Here is a 22,209-nt window from a genome sequence, read left to right on the forward strand (position 1 = left end):
AAAAAATTGTTTAAGAATAAGAAGAAGCACAAAGCAAAACAAAAGACTAAAGTGTGACCAGGATTCAAATATTAGTTGTTGCCGAAAAACTTATGCATATTTTAATACTCCTTCTCGATAATTACATACTTGAAAACTTATTAACAACAATTCATTTCATTAATACATTTTACAAGTTTGTTCTTTTAATTTTTAGTTAGTATATCGGCAATCATATCATTAGTACCTAGATATTTAACATCAATTTCGTTCTTAGAATATAGCTCGCGAACATGGTGAAACTTTATGTCGATGTGTACTACGTTTATTTAAAATTGAGTTTTTAGCTAAGCACTGTGCGCTTTGATTATCGCAATACAATAAAATAGACTTGGTTTCTATAAATCCCATTTCATGCAACAATGTTTTAATATATGTTTCTTCCCTTGCTGCGGTAGATAAGGCAATATATTCGGCTTCAGTGCTGCTTAACGCCACCAGACTTGGTTTCTTCGATTCCCACGAAATCGCGCTGCCTGCACCAATAAAGACATATCCACTATATGATTTTCGATGCAGCATCGTTCGCCGCTGGAGTAAAACCCAGTCTTTTCAAGACTGCGTCCACTCTACTTATTCACTCTCTTGCGCTTTGCTTTAGCCCATAGAGATATTTTTGTAGTTTCAAGACTTTATCAGAGAATACATCGCTTACGAATCCGTCCGGTTGTTTCATATAAACTTCCTCTGAAAGCTCACTATTCAGGTAGTCAGTAGACACGTCCATCTGATGCACACACAACTTATGTTCGACTGCACATCCTTTGGCAATTAATCTTGACTTAAAGCGCTCTACATAGCCATCCTTGTCAACCTTAATGCCAAAGACCCACTTGCAGCCTATTGCTTTCTTATTCGCTGGTAATTCCACAAGCTCCCAAGTCTTATTGTCTTCAAGTGCCTTTATCTCCTTCTGAATTGATGCTGACCATTCTTGGATCATTTCTGACTCATTTGCCTCGCTAACATTTTCAGGAATGACGATTTCGTCTGCCTTCAGCATATTCAGGCCATTAAACTACTTGCGGGGTCTACCTGGTTTTCCAGTTCTTATCTTTCGTGGACCCCCTGGACCACGAGCCTCACAGCTTACGGGCGGTTCTGCATCATCCATTTTTGCACTGTCATACTCGTCAATATCTTCCCTGCAGTCCTTACTGCCTCACCCCATAGTGTACTAGCATACTCTTGGCCATCTCTACCAGTGTGCGATTTGCTCGCTCAGCAACTCCATTTTGCTGCGGAGTATAGGGTACTGTCAGTTGTCTTTTAACTCCGTGTTCCGACAAGAATTTGTCCAATTCATGACTAACATACTCACGCCCGTTATCGTTTCGAATTGATTTTTAATTGTTGCAAAGTATCGTGCGCCCCCGGCAGACGATCTGCTTATTGGTCCACAAATGTCAGTGTGAATTAAACTTAATAATTGAGTCGCACTATTTTCAGAAGCTTTTTGGATTGGTTTTACACTTATTTTACTTTTTGCACAGGTTTCACACAAATCATTTTTTATTTTAAAATTTTTATTAATTGATTTTAAACCATGCACCATCTCACCACTTGCCATTTTCCTTAAGCTGGCCAGATTTAAGTGTCCAAAACGATTATGCCATTTTCATAACTCAGTGCTGCTTGCCTTAGAGTACATACACTGTTTCATTTTAACATCAATGGTGAACAAATCACCTCTCTTGTATGCTTTCAGTATATTCACATTATCTCTGTCTTTTATCACTGCTCTGTCTTTATCAAAAGTAATTCTGTATCATTTTTCTACAGCTTTTGATACCGATATAAAGTTTGCTGATTAACAAACAACACATTTTGTAGCTGAAGACAAAAATTTCCGACAGTAATACATACAGTACCAATGCCGTCGGCAAATATAAAATTTTCTCCTGCAAGCAATATTTTCTCTTTGTGCTCTCTAATATCTACAAACAAAGTCCTATCACAACACATGTGAGCAGTGGCGCCACTATCCAGACACCACGTCGATTTTGTCCAGTTGTCACTTTTCTGCACATTCGCAAGTATGGCTAACGATCGCTTTATTTCAGCGTTTCTCTCTTTACTTTTCTCCTTTTCCTTGCACTCAGCAATAAAATGACCTTCGCGGCAGCATCTATAACATTTTTTATTCCTTTTCGGATCTGTTTTCTGATGCCCATTTTTTGTACGCTACACAAATGCTTGCAGTATGCCATAACCCACTTCTTCGTTGTTTGCTTGTTGTCCTTCTTCAATAATTTTGATTTGCAAATCAGACAAGAAAGGCAACTGTTCACGCGTTTCGTTTCGAACTATCTTCATAATCCCGTTAACAGCAAAATTGTGAACATGCCTTCATTAATATTCATTTTGATTTCTTTTAATTTTTCAACTATGTTGGAAAACTCATTCATATAGTTTTGTACACACACTTGCACCTTCTGGCATACTCAGTCGAAGCAAACTTATAAATAACGCAATTTTTCCTGCTGGCCCGCGCGGTTGTTACACATTTATCAGCTTCTCCCATGCTTTTTTAGACGACACGCCATTTTTTATGAAATTAATCTGCGACGCTTTAACAGTCAGCAATATGTTTGCTAGTGCCTTTTCGTCCCGTGTATCAAACCTAGCCTTCTGTTCTTCGCTGTCACCTTCATTTTTAACGATTCTGCCGCATACTATCGGCCATAGATCATTTTGTACCCATATGCTTTTCATTTGCACTGACCACACCGCGTAATTTTCGTCATCCAACTTTTCGATGGAATATAACCCTTGTCCACTCATGTTTATAAATTTTTTCGTATAATCACACACAGTAATTAAAGTTAATCGCACAATTTCATGTTTAGAGCCCTGGGCCCATAACCTGTTGGTTATATAATGTTTTTAAAAAAAGATTTCGACCTCGATGTTGGTTTAAGATATAATTTTGGGTGTAGCCGTTCAAATTTTAAGTCTGTTTTTACATGATCTGAGTTCAAACCGTCGTAAGCCAGGTTGGTTTCTATCTTAAAAATTCTATAATCTTTTAATTCGAAATGACCAAATATTAGAATAATTTTATTTTTATATAGAATAATATTAATTAATATAACTATTTTGGCAGATTAGTGCAATAAATTTAGAATTTATTTATGTAGTATATATTACAAATAGTACTTGTTAAACCCTTGCAGAGGGTATTATAATTTGGTCGTGATATGTGTAACGCATAGAAGGAGACATCTCCGACCCCATAAAGTATATATATTCTTAATCTGCATCAACAGCCGAGTCGATATAGCCATGTCCGTCTGTCCGTTTCTATGCGAACTAGTCCCTCAGTTTTAAAGCTATCTTAATGAAACGATCGGTCGAAAATTAAGTTTTTGTATGAAAAAACATTTTGTTTAGCAAGATATCTTGACCAAACTAGGCATTTATTAGTTTCACTTTACTCTTCTTCTATTTAGCCATAACAACCAGGCCGGACATACTACATTCGGTAGCGAAACTGGCACAACGAAATGCCAGCCCTCACAAGGAGCATGAAGTTGCAGCGAGGCGTGTATTAAGGTATTTAAAAGGCACGGCTAATATGAGACTTCATTATCAGGATACTGGCAGATACTACCGTAACTATGGATACGTCGACGCAGACTCGGCGAACGATGCTGCATCGAAAATCATAAAGTGGATATGTCTTTATTGGTGCAGGCAGCGCGATTTCGTGGGAATCGAAGAAACAAAGTCTGGTGGCGTTAGGCAGCACTGAAGCCGAATATATTGCCTTATTTACCGCAGCAAGGGAAGCAACATATATTAAAAGATTTTTGCATGAAATGGGATTTATAGAAACCAAGTCTATTTTATTGTATTGCGATAATCAAAGCGCACAGTGCTTAGCTAAAACCCAATTTTACATAAACGTGGTAAGCACATCGACATAAAGTTTCACCATGTACGCGAGCTATATTGTAAGAACGAAATTGATGCTAAATATCTAGGTACTAATGATATGATTGCCGATGCACTAACTAAAAATTTGCAAAAGAACAAGCATGTAAAATGTATTAATGAAATGAATTGTTATTAATAAGTTTTCAAGTATGTAATTGTCGAGAAGGAGTATTAAAATATGCATAAGTTTTTCGGCAACAACTAAAATTTGAATCCTGGTCACACTTAAGTCTTTTGTTTTGTTTTGTGCTTATTCTTATTCTTAAGGCATTTATTAGTTTCACTTAACTCTTCATATATATGCAAAATCCTATTAAGATCGGACCACTTTATCATATTGCTGCCATAGAAACGATCGGTCGAAAATTAAGTTTTTGTATGAAAAAACATTTTGTTTTTCAAGATATCTTGGCCAAACTCGGCATTTATTAGTTTTACTATGCTCCTCATATATATGCAAAATCCTATTAAGATCGGACCATTATATCATATAGCTGCCATAGGAACGATCGGTAGAGAATTAAGTTGTATGAAAAAACATTCTGTTTATCAAGATATCTTGACCAAACTCGGCATATACTATTTTCCCGGAACTTGTTAGATAGAGGCAAAGCACTATGAGCATTATAAAAAGGTTGGGTCTGCAAGGGTATTAGATCTTTGGCGTGCCGAAGATAGCCCTTCTTTCTCGTTTTTATTTCAGTTCGAGAAACTTTACCTCGGTTTCGTTATGATATATTAATATATATGCCATAAACGTGTTTTTATCTCTTTCATTAAATTATTTATTATATTTTATTGGGTTAAAAATTTTATTATTTTCCTTATTATTATGAATTAAAATTATAAATTAGTTAAGTTAATAGTTAAAAGTTAAAAGTAAAATTTCTATCTTATGTTTTCAAAACATGCTTATTCAAGCTCATTAACTAATTTAGTGGATTATCTAATCGTTTACTTACTTAAAGATTTGCAATATAATATAACAAATAAATAACAGTTAAAATTTGTTCAATTAAAACATAAGGTTCTTCTATAGGTCGAGCTCAAATTCAAGTTAATAAAATTACTGTTACTACTATAATTCAAAATAAAATTTGGTTGATTGGGTAAAATTGAATACCTCGGAATTTACTTAAGTTATAAATCGGAAGAATTATTAAAATTGCAATGAAAGAAGCAAGGCAAGTACTCCTCCTAATTTATTAGGAATAGATCGAAGAATTGTGTAAGCAAATAATAAATATCATTCTGGTTGAATATGAACTTGTGTTACTAATGAGTTAGCTGGGATGAAATTATCTGGGTCTCCTAATAAATTAGGGTTAATTAAAAATAAAGAAATTAATAAAAAAAATTATAGCAACAAATCCTACAATATCTTTGTAAGTAAAATATGGGTGAAATGGAATTTTACCTCTATTTGAATTTAATCCAATTGGGTTATTTGAACCTCTTTGATGGAGAAATAGTAAATATATTAAAGTTATTGATAATACAATAAAAGGTAAAATAAGGTGGAATGTAAAAAATCGAGTAAAAGTTGCGATATCAACAACAAATCCTCCTCAAACTCATTGTACAAGTTCAATCCCAAATTAAGGTACTGCAGAAAATAAATTTGATTTGTTGCTCCTCAGAATGATATTTGTCCTCATGGTAGTACGTAACCTGTAAAGGCTGTTCCTGTTAATAAAAATAGAATTACTCCAATTATTCATGTTGGTGTAAATAAATAAGATCCATAATAAATTCCTTGTCCTACATGTGAGTAAATACAAATAAAGAAAACAGAAGCATCATTTGCGTGTATTGTTCGCAATAATCATCCGTAATTTACATCACGGCAAATCTGACTAATTCTATTAAAAGTTAAATTTACAACTGCGGCATAATGTATAGCCAAAAATAACCCGGTTAAAATTAGGATAATTAAACATAATCCTTAAAAAGACCCAAAATTATATCTTCTTGAAATATTTACAGGTGCAGGAAGATTAATTAATGCATTGTTAGCTATTTTAAATAAAGGCTAAGAAGTTCGTTAAGGTTTGGTCATTAAACTATAATTCATAATGGTCCTTTGAATATTTTAGTGATTTGAACAATAATTAAAGTACTTAATATATAACTTATTAAAAGTATTGTATTAAGTTAGTATGAAAATTATAAAGTTTATTTAATGATAATGAATTTGCTATAAAATAAGAATAGTTTGATAAAATTGATTCTATTTCGTTATTTAGTAAAAATAATCTTGTTGAGTTTTTGTCGATAAAAAAAATAAAATTAAAGTTATAAAAAGTGATGTGATTGAAATTAATGTTAACTTAATTGATAAGTTAAATATTTCATTAGAAGCTAATGATGTGACGTAAATAAATAAAATTGATATAACTCCTAGAAAAATTAAAAATAAAATATATGAAAAAAATAATGTCTTTTTTATAAGACCTGTGATTAAAGAAATTAAAATTGTTTGGATTAAATGTGTTATATGTAGCTATAGCTATAGCTATAGCTAATGGGTGAATTATATTTATAACAAGTAAGAGGTTCTAGTCGGGAGCTCCCGACTAGGGGATACCCTGAACCCTCTTCTTTCAACATCAAATGCATATATATTCTATTTTGGAAGCTATATGTCAAGTTTGGTGACTCTAGCTCTTATTATTTACCCTATTTGCTAAAAAAACAGGATGTCGATATCGATTGTTATCGATTGCTTGGAAACGGAGTAAGTTATCGATTATCGGAAGCAAACTCGATATGCGGGGGAACTAGGAGCATCTACATCTAAAATTTCAAGTCTCTACCTACGGACGGACGGACGGACAGACAGACGGACATGGCTAGATTGACTCGGCTATTGATGCTGATCAAGAATATATATACTTTATGGGGTCGGAGATAGTTCCTTCTGCCTGTTACATACATTTGGATTTTGCACAAATACAATATACCCTTATACCCATTTTTAATGGGTTCGGGGTATAAAAAAATGTTTCCTTGGCAGGGTTCGAACTCGCAACTGACCGCAGTTCTTGCTGTCGACTCTACTAAACAGCAACACCAGGAAAAAAAAATTCTTTCCCCGGTAGGGCTAGAGCTCGCTAGAGACAGACCGCACCACTTGCTATGCCTCTACTCAGCAGCCACACCATTAATTAAGTACTTATGATACAAAAGGAACTAAAATAACATTACAGAAAAAAGTCGCAATTACCATGCAGTTAGAATGCGAAGCAGACGCGTATAAATGTGTGTGTGTACATGTATACAGAAATTTTTAAAGCTGCTGCCCCATTCAATTGCGCAGTTGCATATTACTTTGGTTGTCTTAACCGATCCTTATGAAATTTTCTACAGTATATCTTATTGTACCATAATATATTTGTGTATTCTGAAAAAGTTACCTGCATTTAAATTGTGTCTAAAATTGGTTGGCAATAAAAGTTGGGTTATTAATTTGATTGATAGCTGTTGGTTGGTAGCGGGGAGGTGGCGGTAGGTATAACATTAAAGATGACATATATATAGTGACATATCCATAGTCGCACCCACCCTTTAACATAACTTAGCACATAAGCATAAGCACAATTATAAACATTTCTAATATTGTAAACAAAGAGCCTGGTGATAACATCGACATTGGTCAAGATCAAACTGTACCCCTTTTGGTAGACATAAACAATTCACCCTAAATATCACGCCACTGTCAATGTTCCCATCAGAGTACTATCCCACGCATAATTGCTGACGCAGCTCAAACTTCACTCAATTTTGACTCAAACTCTCTCAAAGCTAAGCGACCGCAAAAGTTAGATAAATTAGTTCATATTCGGGAAGCAAATCTGAATGTACTCAACAAAAGTAGCCGTTAAGTGAAAATAATAAATTGAAATATATTTTTTTATAGTAACTTAACGTGTAAAACTTAATTGGCGCAGCCGGTAGGATACGTCGGGAAAAAGTAAAGATCGCTAAAGGATAATTAATTCCCAGATCTAACGCACAATCGCGACCGAAAGTGTTGTCGGAGTGTAATAAACATTTTCTCGAATACGTATCCGCACAAGAACCTTCGGGTCACTAGTAGCTTAATAATATTGACCCTTTCGGCAATAAAGCTACTACAGTTAATAACGACTGGATTTGCATATCGTTTGATCCCTGCAATACGTTATTACTGAGTCTTTTTAAGACACACACACAAAAAAAAAAAACATTTAAACAATAACCCATCACAAACTTTAACCTAAAATAAAAGTGCAAAATCAAAGAACAATAAAGTTCAAACCTACAAACTCAAAACTATTCAAAAAAAAGTGTATTACACCAAGATGACCATGGAATTATCAGAACAACACCTCAACCATGCCCTTTCACAACTTAGACAGGTGCCAAGCTTTGACGGATCAACGGATCAACTAAACGCCTTCATTAAAAGGATAGATTACATCCTACACCTGTATCCAACCCGAGATGTCAGACAACATAGCATCTTATACGGAGCCATCGAATTGCAAGTCACAGGAGATGCTCAGAGAATATCACAAAGGACAGCAGCGAACACTTGGCAGGAGCTGAGAAACGCATTGATTGAAGAATACAAAGTGCAGACACCATTTGAAGAACTCCTTCGACGCTTATACAACACGAATTACCAAGGAAACGTCCGTAAGTTCATCGAGGAGCTCGAGAATAAATCTTTTGTTATATTAAATAAGTTAGCACTAGAAAATATACCTAGCAATACAACCCTTATACAAATGCTATGAATAACACAATCAAAGATGTTATTACAAAAAAATTACCAGATAGGCTTTTCATGATGTTAGCCAGACACGACATTACGTCGACACAAAAACTAAAGCAAGTAGCTCAAAGAGAGGGATTATATGAAAATAGTGTTACTGAAAAACCTAAAAATAATAATGTTCAGGGAAATCCAAATAACAATCGTAGGAACATGGGAAATTATCAGCAAAATGCTAACCCAACCACCATTTCAAGTGGTTATTCCAACACGAATCAGAGTTATCACGCACAAAATAAACAGCACAATAAGTCCGAAGACAATCAGAAAGCTCACCACGAGTTCCAACAGAAATTAATTCAGGGTAGATACCAAAATCCCTTAAACTACCAAAATCAGTCCCATTCACGCTTGAATGCACCAAACCCTCCGACTAAACGTCAAAGAGATAGTAACAGTGGGCAGATGAAAATGGATACATCCGAAAATTTTCATCAGCAAGCCTCGGAACAAACAGAAGAAATCCATTCATAAAATTAATTATGAATGACGAAGTTCTAAAATGTGTCATCGACACAGGTTCAACCATAAATCTAATGAAAACAAACCGCTTAAATTTTCCAGTTTACAACGAAACATTAAAGGTTCACACCATAAATGGTGTTATTGAATTAAAACAAAGTATACGATTAGGAGCAAGCAAAATTTGTTGGAGCAAACAAAAATTCTATATTCACGACTTCTCAGAGCATTATGATGTTCTGATTGGGAGAGAATACCTTGAGGCATGTCAAGCAAAAATAGACTTTGCACAAGGATCCGTAACCTTAGGAGAATTTAACTTTTGTTTTAAATATAATGACGAAGAGGTCGAAGAGGACATGACCGCACAAGAGTGCCTTGATCCACCCTCAACAGAGGACAGACCATTTAACTTCGCTATTAATAATGAATTAATAGAAAACAATGAGTTTAGGCTAGAGCACCTAAACTCAGAAGAAAAAGAAAAAATAAAAAAAGTTTTACAAGAATTTCGTGATATCCAGTACCATGAAGGTGACAATTTGACTTTCACTAGTATAATTAAACACAAAATTCTAACAAAACATGAGAACCCAATATACAAGCGTCCATACAAATATCCTCAAATATACGATGAGGAAGTAAATAAACAAATAAGCGATATGATAAAACAAAATATCATACGTAAATCCAAATTCCCTTACTGCTCACCAGTAATAATCGTTCCAACGATGCATCTGGAAAGCAAAAGTTCCGGTTAGTCATAGATTACCGCAATCTCAATGAACTAACTATTAATGATAAATACCCTATCCCGATCATGGATGAAATATTAGACAAACTTGGAAAATGTCAATATTTCACAACCATTGATCTAGCCAAAGGCTTCCACCAAATGCAAATGGATCCTGGTTCAATACCCAAGACCGCATTTTCGACTAAACATGGCCATTACGAGTACACTCGCATGCCATTTGGTCTTAAGAATGCACCTGCAACGTTCCAACGTTGTATGAACAATCTCTTAGAAGATTTAATTTTTAAAGATTGTCTGGTCTACTTAGACGACATTATTATTTTTTCCACTTCATTGGAGGAACACATTTTGTCGCTACAAAAGGTATTTAAGAAGCTTAGAGAAGCTAACTTAAAACTACAGTTGGATAAATGCGAGTTTATGAGAAAAGAAACTGAATTTCTCGGTCACATCATCACAACTGAGGGTATAAAACCAAATCCCAACAAGATACAAGCAATTGTCAAATTCCCAATTCCAAAAACCCCAAAAGAAATTAAATCATTTCTAGGATTATGTGGTTTCTATAGGAAATTTATACCAAATTTCGCTAATATAGTAAAACCATTAACACTTAAATTAAAAAAGGGAGCAAAAATCAATATAAAAGACAGAGACTACGAACTAGCGTTTGAAAAGCTAAAAGTACTCATAACATCCGACCCAATTTTAATATACCCTAACTTCGAAAAACCATTTTCATTAACTACAGACGCGAGTAATATGGCAATAGGGGCCGTCCTTTCGCAAGAGCATAAGCCTATATGCTATGCAAGTAGAACTCTCAACGAGCATGAGTTAAATTATTCAACGATTGAAAAAGAATTATTAGCAATCGTTTGGGCCACTAAATACTTTAGGTCCTATCTCTTTGGTCGACAATTTTAAATCCTTAGTGATCACAGACCACTCGTCTGGTTTGAAATAACAACGATGGAAAATCAAGCTAAATGAGTTTGATTTCCAAATAAAATACGTCCCAGGAAAAGAAAATTATGTGGCAGATGCTCTGTCCAGAATTCAATTAAACGAAAACTTCTTAGGGGAAGATACAATTAGCACAAGAGCAACAATACATAGTGCTCAAGAAGACAACAGTAACCATTTACAAATCACAGAAAGACCACTTAATTATTATAATCGACAAATAGAATTTGAAAAAGGAACCGAGAACGAAACAAAAGTTACGAATTACTTTCACAAAACCAACATAAAAATTACGTACAAAGACATGACTAACACGCATGCCAAAGAATTAATAAAAGAATACTTATGCACAAAGAAAAGTGTGCTATACTTCCACAACGAAGCAGATTTTCCAATTTTTCAAGAAGCCTACTTAGAAATAATAAGTCCGAATAATTCAACAAAGGCAATGAAAACTAGTACAAAATTAATAGACCTTCAAACATACGCAGAATTCAAAGAATTAATATTAAAAAAGCACGAAGAATTATTACATCCAGGAATTTAAAAAACTATCAATTGGTTCAAAGAAACCCACTATTTCCCAGATTATCAAAATTTAATTCAAAATCTAATAAATGAATGTGAGATTTGCAACATCGCAAAAACAGAACACAGGGATACAAAATTAACTTTCGAAATAACTCCGGAAATCGCTAATATCCGAGAAAAATATGTAATGGATTTTTACATAGTAGGAGATAAACAATTTTTATCTTGCATTGATATCTATTCTAAATTTGCATCATTAATAGAAATAAAAAGTAGAGACTGGCTAGAAACCAAACGAGCTATACTACAAGTGTTCAACCAAATGGGTAAACCCATCGAAATAAAGGCAGACAAAGACTCAGCTTTTATGTGCACACCTTTACAATTATGGCTAAAATCAGAAGCAGTAAATATTAATATAACCACTAGTAAAAATGGTATATCCGACGTAGAACGATTTCATAAGACAGTTAACGAACAATTAAGAATCATTAACAGCGACTCAGACGTCGAAAATAAACTTACAAAATTTGAAACTATACTCTACACGTAGAATCATAAAACAAAGCATAAAACGACTAACAGAACACCAGCGGACATATTCATATACGCAGGTACACCAGAGTATGACACTCAAGCTAATTAAGAAAAACTAATAAATTACCTCAACAAAAAACGAACAAATTATGAAATTGACACTAGATACAAACACTCACCATTAGTTAAATCAAAGACGACAACCCCGTTCAAAAAAACAGGAGAACTAAGACAAATCGACGACAAACATTTTGAGGAAACTAACAGAGGCAGGAAAATAACACATTACAAAACCAAATTCAAAAAGAAAAAGAAGACTAATCAAAGCAAATATAACAATTACAGGTCAACAACAGACAGCGATCAAGACATACAAGCACCAGCTTCAACTAATTATTATAATATTACTATCAATAACTGTAAACCATATAAATGCACAGAGTATTGAAATTAATCCTATCAAAGCCCATAACGGATATCTCATATTTAAAACAGGAACCATAGACATTCCGACAGATTACGAATTCCACTGTTTAACGGTTAATATAACAAAAACCGAAGAAACTTTTAACAAATTAATTGAACAAAGTAAAGAATTCAATAACCTTATACAAATCGAATACCTAGTAGAAAAATTAAACAGAGAAATAAACGGCTTAAAAATAGCCAAACGCAGCAAAAGAGGTTTAGTCAACTTAGCAGAAAACAACGTTCAGGTTAACGAATTAAATTACATAATAGAAGCTATAAACAAAGGAATAGAAATCATGAACGAACTAGATCAAGAGAAACAAAAAGGAAAGAAATTAGATATCCTTATATTTAACTTACAACACTTTACAGAATATATAGAAGACATTGAGATGGGAATGCAGCTCACAAGATTAGGAATTTTTAACCCAAAATTACTAAAACATGACTATTTGTTGCATGTTAATTCTGAGAAATTGTTGAATACAAAAACTTCCACTTGGTTTAAATCAGATACAAACGAAATACTGATAATATCCCATATTCCTCGAGAAATAATAAAAAGCCCGGTATTCGAAATAATTCCATACCCGGATGAAAATAATAACATTTTGACAAAAATAGCTCATGAAAAATATTTAACCCAAGATAAAAAAGTTTACAGCAAAGAAACTAAAAAATTAATTAATAATGAATGTTTAACAGGAATTTTAAACCAAATAACATCAGAATGTAGTTATACTAAAATTTTGCAAAATTTTCAAATCAACTACGTAGAACCAAATATAATTTTAACTTGGAATTTACCAAAAACTATATTAAATCATAATTGTATAAATAAGGAAATAACAATAGAAGGAAACAATATAATAAAAATCTTTAATTGTTCACTGCAAATTATTGCAATTTCAATTTCAAACAATATGTTAGATTATACTCAAAGCATTTACGTAAGCAATGATGTTATAAAATTAGAACCACTTTCGTTTGTACAAAAGAAACAAATTATAAATGAACATACAAAATTTAACAATGTATTCCAGATAATTACAATAACCATATTTGTAATCATATTAATAAGTTTAACACTGTATTTGACATATAAGTTCAAAAGCATACCTAAGAAATTAATTATAAAATATAAAAAACCCAAAGTAGAAGAAACACCTACAATAATAGGAGATATACCAATTGTAAAAGAAGAAAATGTTACACTATATCCAAACTTAAACACCTGAGGACAGGCACTCTTCTAATGGTTGGGGGAGTGACATATCCATAGTCGCACCCACCCTTTAACATAACTTAGCACATAAGCATAAGCACAATTATAAACATTTCTAATATTGTAAACAAAGAGCCTGGTGATAACATCGACATTGGTCAAGATCAAACTGTCCCCCTTTTGGTAGACATAAACAATTCACCCTAAATATCACGCCACTGTCAATGTTCCCATCAGAGTACTATCCCACGCATAATTGCTGACGCAGCTCAAACTTCACTCAATTTTTACTCAAACTCTCTCAAAGCGAAGTTTGCTAAGCGACCGCAACAGTTAGATAAATTAGTTCATATTCGGGAAGCAAATCTGAATGTACTCAACAAAAGTAGCCGTTAAGTGAAAATAATAAATTGAAATATATTTTTTTATAGTAACCTAACGTGTTAAACTTAATTGGCGCAGCCGGTAGGATACGTCGGGAAAAAGTAAAGATCGCTAAAGGATAATTAATTCCCAGATCTAACGCACAATCGCGACCGAAAGTGTTGTCGGAGTGTAATAAACATTTTCTCGAATACGTATCCGCACAAGAACCTTCGGGTCACTAGTAGCTTAATAATATTGACCCTTTCGGCAATAAAGCTACTACAGTTAATAACGACTGTAGAAGCAACATATCAAGTTTGGTGCCTCTAGCTCTTATTATTTACAACAATTTCCCAAAAAAAAAGTATATCGATATCAATTTTTATCGATTGCTAGGAAACGGAGTAAGTTATCGACAGACGGACAGACGGACAGACAGACAGACGGACATGGCTAGATCGACTCGGCTATTGATGCTGATCAAAAATATATTTATACAATATACCCTTATACCCATTTATAATGATGGGTTCAGGGTATAAAAATTAAAGAAAATTAAAGAATATAAAATTAATTGAAGAATTTTAAGAGGTAGTTCATTTAAATAATAATTTCAATGAAAAAGAAATTCTTTACTTTTGAGGTTATAAAACAATTTATCTTATTTTTGATTTACAAGGCCAATACTTTTATTAAACTATTAAAACTAATGATTATAATTTTGAACGGAAGTTAACCAATAATTTTATTTATTTGTGGGTTATTTTTTTTTGTTTCCAATCGAATGCATTCACTATCAATGCTTTTAAGTCTTGAATTTATTGTATCAATTTTATTTTTTATATTATTTACTTATTTGAATATAGTAAATTATGAAAGTTATTTTAGTATAATATTTTTATTCCCTGAACCCATTAAAAATGGGTATAAAGGTTTTCATATTTATGCAAAAACCAAATGTATGTAACAGGCAGAAGGAATCATCTCCGAACCCATAAAGTATATATTCTTGATCAGCATCAATAGCCGAGTCGATCTAACCATGTCCGTCTGTCTGGCTCTCCGTCTGACATTATGTATGAACGCAAGGATCTCAGAACCTATAAGAGCTAGAGATGTAGGTGCTCCTGGTGCCCGCGCAGAACGAGTTTGTTTCCGATAATCGATAACTCACCCAGTTTCCAAGCAGTCGATAAAAATCGATGTCGATATCCTGTATTTTGGGCAATTTTGATAAATAAATAGAAGTAGAGTCACCAAACTTGACATATAGCTTCTAAAATAAAATATATATTTGCATTTGATTTTGGAAGAAGAGGGTTCAGGGTATCGCCTAGTCGGGAGCTACCGACTAGAACCTCTTACTTGTTTATCATAAGTACTTAATTATTGGTGTGGCGGCTGAGTAGAGGCATAGCAAGAGGTGCGGTCTGTCGCGAGTTCGAGCCCTATCGGGGAAAAAATTTTTTTTTCCTGGTGTGGCTGTTGAGTAGAGTCGACAGCAAGTACTGCTTTAAGTTGCGAGTTCGAACCCTGCCAGGGGAACTTTTTTTTTTAAATTTATTTGATGTTGGAATAAGGGGGTTCTGGGTATTCCCTAGTCGGGATCTTCTGACTAGAACTTCTTATTTGTTAACTTTAGAGTTTGTGAAGGTGCTTTAGGTTTATCTATTTTAGTATCAATAATTCGAACACATGGGAATGATTATTATTTTCAATCTTTAAGAATTATATAATGTTAAAATTAATTTATTTTTAGTATTTAAATTACCTCTTTGTTTTATTAGTAATATATTTTGAATGGTACAGGTTTTACTATATTTTGCTAGTTTTTTATTTTTATTAATAAATAATTTCATAAATTATTGAAAAAAAATTTTTATTTTTTAGGGTGTGATGTACTTTCTTATGGATTAGTTTTATTAGAGTTATGAATTTGTTCATTAATATTAATAGCAAGAGAATAAGTTTATAGCACAATAATTATAAAAGTTTATATATTTTAAATATTGTAATATTATTATTTTTACTTGTTTTAACATATAGAAGAATAAGTTTTTTATTATTTTATTTATTTTTGAAAGAAGTTTAATTCCAACTTTATTTTTATTTTAGGTTGGGGGTACCAACCAGAACGATTACAAGCTGCTATTCATTCATTATTTTATACTTTATTAGTTCCTTTACCCATGGTCATTGGTATTTTATATTTAATAAATAAAATAGGAACAATAAATTTTTAATTGATAAATTTTATATTTAATTATGATTTGTTATATTTTTGTTTAGTATGTGCATTTTTAGTAAAATACCAATATTTTTGGTTCATTTGTGGTTACCCAAAGATCATGTTGAAGCTCCTGTTTCCGGCTCTATAATTTTAGCTGGGATTATATTAAAGTGTGGGGGTTACGGTATATTACGAGTTATATCAATTTTACCGGTAATAATTATTTATATAGATTTATTTGAATTAGAATAAAATTAGTTGGAGGGGTGCAAGTTAGATTTGCATGTTTACGTCAAACTGATTTAAAGACTTTAATTGCTTACTCTTCAGTAGCTCACATAGGAATTGTATTAGCAGGACTTTTAACTATATCTTATTAAGCTTTATGCGGGTCTTATAGATTAATAATTGCTCATTGATGATGATTTCTATTAAGTTCAGCAAGTATAGCTGCTCCTCCTACAATAAATTTATTAAGTGAAATTTCTTTATTAAATAGAATTGTTTCTTGGTCTTGAGTTTGTATGGTTATACTTTATTATCTTTTTTTAGAGCTGCTTACACTTTATTTTATATTCATTTAGTCAACATGGAAAAATTTTTCGTAATCTTAAGTATACCATTGTCTGTCGCTTATGAACTACCGAACAATGTAGACGTACAGATGCGTAATAAAAAGGTTCCGGTTCAGTTTCCTGTTTAGTTCCACTTTAAAAACATTATGTTACCAACAGGTTATTGGCCCAGGGCTCTAAACACGAAATTGTGCGATTAACTTTAATTACTGTGTGTAATTATACGAAAAAATGTATAAACATGAGTGGACAAGGGTTATATTCCATCGAAAACTTGGATGACGAAAATTACGCGGTGTGGTCAGTGCAAATGAAAAGCATATTGGTACAAAATGATCTATAGCCGATAGTATGCGGAAGAATCGTTAAAAATGAAGGTGACAGCGAAGAACAGAAGGCTCAGTTTGATACACAGGACGAAAAGACACTAGAAAACATATTGCTGGCTGTTAAAGCGTCGTAGATTAATTTCATAAAAAAATTGCGTGTCGTCTAAAGAAGCATGGGAGAAGCTAATAAGTGTGTATCAACCGCGCGGGCCAACAAGAAAAATTGCGTTATTTAAAAGTTTGGTTCGATTGAGTATGCCAGAAGGTGCAAGTGTGCAAAACTATATGAATGAGTTTTCCAACATAGTTGAAAAATTAAAAGAAATCGAAATGAATATAAATGAAGACATGCTCACAATTTTGCTTTTAACGGGATTAGGTAAAAAGTTCGAAAACTTTGTTGTAACGATCGAAACGCGTGAACAGTTGCCGTCCTTGTCTGATTTGAAAATCAAAATTATTGAAGAAGGACAAAGACAACAAGCAAACAACGAAGAAGTGGGTAATAGCATGCAGCAAGCATTTGTGCCGCGTACAAAAAATGCGCAACAGAAAACAGAACCGAAAAGGAATAAAAAAAGTTATAGATGCGGCCGCGAAGGTCATTTTATTGCTGAGTGCAAGGAAAAAGAGAAAAGTAAAGCAGGCAAAGAGAGAAACGCTGAAATAAAGCGATCGTTACCCATACTTGCGAATGTGCAGAAAAGCAACAACAAAATCGACGTGGTGTCTGGATAGTGGCGCCACTGCTCACATGTGTTGTGATAGGTCATGTTTTGTAGATATTAGAGAGCACAAAGAGAAAATATTTATATCGGTATCAAAAGCTGCAGAAAAAGGATACAAAGTTACTTTTGATAAAGACAGAGCAGTGGTAAGACATAAATAATGTGAAGAGGTGATTTGTTCACCATTGATGTTAAAATGAAACAGTGTATGTACTTTAAGGCAAGCAGCACTGAGTTATGGAAATGGCATTATCGATTTGGACACTTAAATCTGCCCAGTTTAAGGAAAATGGCACTTAGTGAGATGGTGCATGGCTTAAAATCAATCAATAAAAATTTTGAAATAAAAAATGATTTGTGTGAAACCTGTGCAGACCGTCTGCCGGGGGCGCACGATACTTTGCAACATTTATTGACCATTACTCACGTCACAGTTGTGTATTTTTTTAAGTCTCGCGACCAAATATTAAGCGCGTTTAAGGACTTTGTTTTATTTGCCGAGAGACAATGCGGCAAAAAGGTAAAATCAATTCGAAGCGATAACGGGCGTGAGTATGCTAGTCATGAATTTGAGAAATTCTTGTCGGAACACGGAATTAGAAGACAACTGACAGTACCCTATACTCCGCAGCAAAATGGAGTTGCTGAGCGAGCAAATCGCACACTGGTAGAGATGGCCAGAAGTATGCTAGTACACTCGGCCGTAGATGAAACACTATGGGGTGAGGCAGTAGGGACTGCAGTATACTTACGCAACAGATCAGAAACCAAGACATTGGCTAACAAAACACCATTTGAGGTTTGGACTGACAAGAAACCGTCTGTAGCGCATTTGAAGGTTTTCGGCTCAAAACCAATTGTCTTAAAGAAAGGGCACAGAAATAAGTTTAGTCCAAAGGGAATCGAATATGTAATGAGTGGCTATTTGATGTCATCAAAGGCATACCGCCTATTTTGTCCAGAGTCGAAGAAAGTTGTCGAAAGCAGAGAAGTTATTTTTATAGAAAATAATTTAGGTGGATCTGCAAGCGATAAAAAAGTGCTGTTTGATGATTGTGCAACAGTAAATCAGCAGGCTGAGGCGAAGAATGTCCTGCAGACAGAGGCAGAGATTAAAATCGGAGGGCAACATACTGAAAGGAAAGATACTGATGAGTATGAGAGTGCAAAAAATGATGATGCAGAGCCGCCCGTAAACTGTGAAGCTCGTGGTCCAGGGCGTCCACGAAAGATAAAAACTGGAAAACCAGGTAGACCCCGCAAGCAGTATAATTGCCTAAATATGCTGAAGGCAGAGGAAATCGTCATTCCTGAAAATTTTAGCGAAGCAAATGAGTCAGAAATGAGCCAAGAATGGTCAGCATCGATTCAGAAGGAGATAAAAGCACTTGAAGGCAATAAGACTTGGTAGCTTGTGAAATTGCCAGTGAGTAAGAAAGCGATAGGATGCAAATGGGTCGTTGGCATAAAAGTTGACAAGGATGGCTATGTAGAGCGCTTTAAGTCAAGATTAGTTGCCAAGGGATGTGTGCAGCGATATGGCGTTGACTTCTCTGAGACGTTCTCTCCAGTTGTGAGATACTCGTCTGTACGAATGATTATGGCATTGGCAGTCGAACATAAGTTGTTTGTGCATCAGATGGACGTGTCTACTGCCTACCTGAATAGTGAGCTTTCAGAGGAAGTTTATATGAAACAACCGGACGGATTTGTAAACGATGAATTCCCTGATAAAGTCTTGAAACTAAAAAAATCTCTCTATGTGCTTAAGCAAAGCGGTAGAGAGTGGAACAGTAGACTGGACGCAGTCTGGGTTTTACTCCATGTGTCAGCGAGCCTTGCGTATATATACGCAATGGGCACGGTAAAATTAATATAATTGCAGTTTATGTTGATGATATTTTACTTGCCAGCTCAAATAAAGACGAATTGTTGAAAATCAAAGCGTCCATTGCCAGGGAATTCCACATTGTTGATGACGGCCAGCTCAACCATTTCTTGGGCATAGAAATGGAGCGCAAAGGGGAGACTGAAAGCATAACAATCGGCCCCAAGCAGTATGTGGAACAAATGCTACATACTTGGGGCATGTCAACGTGTAGGCCTGTAGCTACACCACTGGATGCAGGTCACCAAGTCAAATGTGATTACGTCAACTGCGAGATGGTTAATGAAAAGAGCTACCAATCATTGATAGGTTCTTTGATGTATTTAGCCATAACAACCTGGCCGGACATACCATTTTCGGTAGTGAAACTGGCACAACGAAATGCCAGTCCTCACAAGGAGCATGAAGTTGCAGCGAAGCGTGTGTTAAGGTATTTAAAAGGCACGGCTAATATGAGACTTCATTATCAGGATACTGGCAAGCAGATCTATGGATACGTCGACACAGACTCGGCGAACGATGCTGCAGATCGAAAAACATATAGTGGATATGTCTTTATTGGTGCAGGCAGCGCGATTACGTGGGAATCGAAGAAACAAAGTCTGGTGGAGTTAAGCAGCACTGAAGCCGAATATATTGCCTTATCTACCGCATTTATAGAAACCAAGCCTATTTTATTGTATTGCGATAATCAAAGCGCACAAAGCTTAGCTAAAAAACCAATTTTACATAAACGTAGTAAGCACATCGACATAAAGTTTCACCATCTACGCGAGCTATATTCTAAGAACGAAATAGATGTTAAATATATTGGTACTAATGATATGATTGCCGATGTACTAACTAAAAATTTGCAAAAGAACAAGCATGTAAAATGTATTAATGAAATGAATTGTTATTAATAAGTTTTCAAGTATGTAATTGTTGAGAAGGAGTATTGAAATATGCATAAGTTTTTCGGCAACAACTAATATTTGAATCCTGGTCACACTTAAGTCTTTTCTTTTGCTTTAAGTATACCATTGTCTGTCGCTTATGAACTACCGAACAATGTAGACGTACAGATGCGTAATAAACAGAAAAACCTATTAATCAGGTTCAGTTTCCTGATTAGTTCCACTTTAAAAATTTATATATACCCACCAGTATTATTGGAACATTAATTACAGTAACCTCTAACTCTTGGTTAGGAGCATGAAAAGGCTTAGAAATTAATTTATTATCTTTTATTCTCCTAACAAGAGATAATAATAATTTTAAATCAACTGAAGCTTTTTTAAAATATTTTTTAACCCAACCTTTAGCTTCAACTGTTTTATTATTTCCAAGAATTTTCATTTAGGTTGAATATTAAGAGCGTTAATAATTAATGAATCCATTTGAATAATACATTTTTTTTTATTCCTTTTTAACATTTATTTTAACATTTATATTTAATATTTTCAAGTTATTTCATTTAAATCAATTATTTTCATGATTTATGCAAAGAAAAGTTATAAAATTTACTTCAGTTATAAACTTTTTATCTTTAGGTGGACTTCCTCCATTTTAAGAATTCCTAAAGTTAACGTGATAAGCAGTGGAAAAAGACATACAAAATTAATTTAATTAAGAATTCCTAAAGTTAACGTGATAAGCAGTGGAAAAAGACATACAAAAATATCGTGTGCAAGCGAGGCCACATAAAATCAAGGTGCCGAAGCATAAGTGCACAAAAGGAAAAGAAGAGAAGTACGAGCAAAGAGGAAACACAAAATGAATTCAGTTTGTTAGGTTCTTTAGACACAAATGGATTTGATCGCCCAGAGTGGTGCTTAGATAGTGACGCTACAAGCCACATGTGCTGTAATCGGGCAATGTTTAATAAGATGGAAAAACATATACAGATGATCGGCTTGGCAGGAGACAGCTTTTTACAGGCGGAGGGAAAAGGCGAGGTCAAGTTACAAACAGATCGCTATACAATTATTTTCAGCAATGTACTTTATGTTCCGGATCTAAAAGGCAATTTCTTGTCGGTTAGTCAAATTCTGGCAAGAGGCTATGTTGCGCACTTCAGCAACAAACATTTTGATGGTCAAGAAAGTGAGAAATTTATACACTTTTGAAGGTAAAACCAACAAATGTTTTGTTGCGGCATGTGTGGACGAGCACTTTGGCATAAGCGCTATGGCCAGTTAAATTTTCGGAGCCTGACTGAATTTACCAAAAATAAAATGGTGCGTGGGATGGAAGGAACTAATTTTTCATCCAAGGTGTCATGTAAGACATGTATACTGAGTAAAATACACGTACAACCATTTTCCCATTCAACGGAAAACAGAGCGACTGAACTGTTGGCACTTGT

General features: G+C 34.2%; 1 pseudogene; it reads left to right on the plus strand.

Annotated features, from left to right (window-relative positions):
- The first annotated feature begins 15,032 nt into the window (after positions 1 to 15,032).
- On the plus strand, positions 15,033 to 16,981 carry LOC138911702 (NADH-ubiquinone oxidoreductase chain 4-like; annotated as a pseudogene).
- Positions 16,982 to 22,209: the final 5,228 nt, after the last annotated feature.

The sequence above is a fragment of the Drosophila virilis genome, unplaced genomic scaffold (assembly GCF_030788295.1).
Source record: "Drosophila virilis strain 15010-1051.87 unplaced genomic scaffold, Dvir_AGI_RSII-ME tig00002082, whole genome shotgun sequence".
NCBI classification, from domain to species: domain Eukaryota; kingdom Metazoa; phylum Arthropoda; class Insecta; order Diptera; family Drosophilidae; genus Drosophila; species Drosophila virilis.